Source organism: Plecotus auritus (assembly GCF_963455305.1).
Source record: "Plecotus auritus genome assembly, chromosome: 4".
In the NCBI taxonomy this organism is placed as follows: Eukaryota; Metazoa; Chordata; class Mammalia; order Chiroptera; family Vespertilionidae; genus Plecotus; species Plecotus auritus.
This window is the reverse complement of record NC_137775.1, coordinates 154,698,369-154,701,741: the sequence shown is the minus strand read 5'-3', so window position 1 is coordinate 154,701,741 and position 3,373 is coordinate 154,698,369. Positions and strand designations below refer to the sequence as shown.

General features: G+C 38.2%; 1 pseudogene across 1 annotated transcript; it reads right to left on the bottom strand.

The window, feature by feature from the left end:
* Window positions 1-298: 298 nt before the first annotated feature.
* LOC308246862 (tyrosine-protein kinase Fer-like) lies at window positions 299-2,693 on the bottom strand (annotated as a pseudogene). The gene is made up of 4 exons: window positions 2,509-2,693; window positions 1,693-2,349; window positions 900-1,489; window positions 299-657 (listed from the first exon to the last, which is right to left on the bottom strand). The product of its transcript is annotated as a tyrosine-protein kinase Fer-like (transcript).
* Window positions 2,694-3,373: the final 680 nt, after the last annotated feature.

The window sequence follows — 3,373 nt, the reverse complement described above, 5'->3', positions numbered from 1 at the left end:
GCTACATTCTAACAAGTTAATTTAGAAAATACCCACAACTTCTTGTTCTTTTCTATACCCTGAGCTCAACATTATTTCATCAGTACTCATGTAGCTAGCATACCTAGCCATTTAAACTGACCTACCTGCCTTCATGTTCTCTTCTGTGAAAGCCATTCAACCTAACATACTAGAACCTTGATTTAAGATTTGATGGAGCTCTGTCAGAAAGTTATCCAAGGTATGGCTTATAATTGCATGCTTGATCCTCTTTTTTTCAATGTTTTTTATCAAGAATTTGGATGAAGACGTAAAAGTACTACACATAGTAGTACTTCTGAAAAAGTGATGTGACACTGTTCTGGTATCCCGGAATCAGTTCCATAATGACGTAGATGGCTGTCTTTGTGTGTAAACTCCTATAAGTTTCACAATATTGGGTTGATCATATTGCTTGAAAATGTTGGCTTCTTGTAAAAAATGTATTTTTAGTTCCTTAGGAAGATCTTTACATGTTTTAATAGCAAGAGCAGTTTTACCTTTAATATGCCCTAAATATTTCACCAAAACTTCCCTTGCCCAGTAATTCTCCCAATGTGACACCTTCATGATTGAGAATCCATTTCTTATCCTTAGAAATAGGATTTAGCAGAACTACACCTGATTTCTTAGTGATGACTAGTTTTTTGTGTTGTTTTTTTGTTTGTTTGTTTGTTTTTAAATATATTTTATTGATTTTTTACAGAGAGGAAGGGAGAGGGTAGAGAGTTAGAAACATCGATGAGAGAGAAACATCGATCAGCTGCCTCCTGCACACCTCCTACTGGGGATGTGCCTGCAACCAAGGTACATGCCCTTGACTGGAATCGAACCTGGGACCCTTGAGTCCGCAGGCCGACGCTCTATCCACTGAGCCAAACCGGTCAGGGCAGTGATGACTAGTTTTGTTGCATAGTGATAATCTGTAAGTAGAGGGATGTTTGAAAAACCAGTGTTTTAAAATATCATACATATTATCAACATATTGTATGATAAAGTGTCTCCTTTGTCCATCAGAATATACAGAAAGGACATATTCACCAAGTTTCCCATGGCTCTCACGTACCAAGAAGTCTCCTTGTTGTTTTAACAGATCTGTGCTTCTATTCTTGGAATTGCACCATGGTACCACTCCTCTTCTGCCCGGGGCTTCTCACTTACAGAGATTAAAACACAGAATGTTGAAGAGCCCAGTGCAGATTTTGGAGACTTAACTATTCTAGAAATTGAATGACAAATAAACTCAAATTTAGATAGCATCTCCTTCCTTTCCATAGATGTAACTGACCATGCATCTTCTTCATAATTTATTACCAGAGGTGGCTCTTTTCCATCGTTTTATTGAACTATTTACTCTAGTAATTCTTTCTGTGCTGTAAATTTGGCCTCTGCACCTCAGCTGCTACACTGACTATTTCAGCTTTTTAAGTGTCTGTTTTTGGCTCATCAGAAGCACAGCATCAGTCCTGGCCTGTGTTGCTCAGTTGGGTGGAGCATCATCCTGTACATCCCAAGACTGCCGGTTTCATTCCCTATCAGGGCACATACCTATGTGTGGGCCCATATGGAAGGTGTAGCTCTCTCTCCCCCTCTACTCCCCTCTCTCTAAAATCAATAGGCATGTCTATCCTTGGATGAGGATTAAAAAAAATAAAGAAGCACAATATCAGACTTTTCATAGGGCTTAGAAGATTCCTCAATTCTTTTCTCTAGCTCCAGGATAGCCTCCTTCCTCGTTTAAATGCATCTGCTGTTCTGCATAAGTTCCTCTGCTAAAGTTCTCAATATTACTTGCAAACTTTGTGCTGTTAAATTACTCCACCTAATTTTATTTGCCTGAAGATTTTCCGTTTTTTCTAGTATGAAAGTATCAAACTCAATTTCTTGCTCTTTAGCAGCTGATGTTTTGTATTTTATTGTATTCTGTGTTATGGTCTATCTGCTCAACCGACATTTGAATCTCTTTATGAACATTCACTATTTCCTCTCTAACAAGACTAGTTTTCTGGCTGTATTCATCAAAAATGCCTTTTAGTGCTTTTATACTTTCTGCTTGCATCTTGTGTAAGGCGTCCATAAGCAGAGAAAGTGTGGTGTCATAATACTGATTCTGATGAAACTGTGCCCCTTTCAATGCCAATACTTTCTTAACTAGGCAATGCATGAAGTTTCATTGTGGTTTTGTAGTAATGTTTTTTGGCCTTTTCAGTTTATTTCCCTTTAGCTAAAGCTTCTTTATATTTCTCTTTGGCAGAATTCATTTCTTTTATTAATTGTCTATAGCTGGATTTTAATTTCTCTGCTTCTGTATTTGATCATCTTTACCTCTATCTGCTGATGAAACCTATGTAACTTTTCTTCACCTGCTGCTTGTCTTTGATTATCATCGGAGAGCCTGTGTAAAGGTCCAGAATTAAGGCCTTCTGTATGTGTCTTCATTATTCTACCAAATTGTTCCATCCCCTGAATCGTAAGTCAAGACATGGATACATTGCTGACATAATTTATTTGGCTAGTACTTACCTTATCAATTTGATTACAAAGGTTCTGTAAAGTAGATGCATATTCTTTATCACTTTTTATCCTCAGGGCCATACATTTCTTCAGTGTTCCCATAACCATAATTCCAAGTCTTGTAATTTTAACACAGCTTCATGTTAATTCTTCAGGTCACTCCCAAACTGCAGTCTTCTATAACACTGTTTTATGCTCCATACTACACAACTGAGTCTTCTAATCAGCACATGTCTCACTACTATTCATTTCTGGCCCTATCTTAGCCGAAGTAGCATGTCCATGTTGAAGGATTACACATGAGGAATGAGGAAGACACTTGATAAAACACTCAGTGAAGTCTCACAGGAATGATCATAGGTCTAGCCAGCAAACATGAGCTGAAACCTGACAAGCTAGAGCCCCTCATACACGGGAGCCAGTTGCCACCCCCAAAATTTAAATTTTTGAAGCAAATATGACAAAGGTTAATAATAGTTGAGCATAGGAATTTTGTTTATGGGTTTCACTGTTCTTTCTGATTTCTATATTTTTGAAATTTTGAAAATAAATATTAAAAATATTTTTAAAAGAAAACCACCTTGTTCCTCAAGTGTAAAACAACTCCCTAAGCTAGAAATATACATTTTTTCCCTTTCTTGTATTCCTCCTCCTTTTCTTCTTCTCCTTCTCCTTCTTCTTCCTTGTTAATTAAAGGACAGAAGGGTCCCTCCTTCCCCTTCTCCTTCTCCTTCTCCTTCTCCTTCCCCTTCCCCTTCCCCTTCCCCTTCCCCTTCCCCTTCCCCTTCCCCTTCCCCTTCTCCTTCTCCTTCTCCTTCTCCTTCTCTTCCTCCTCCTCCTC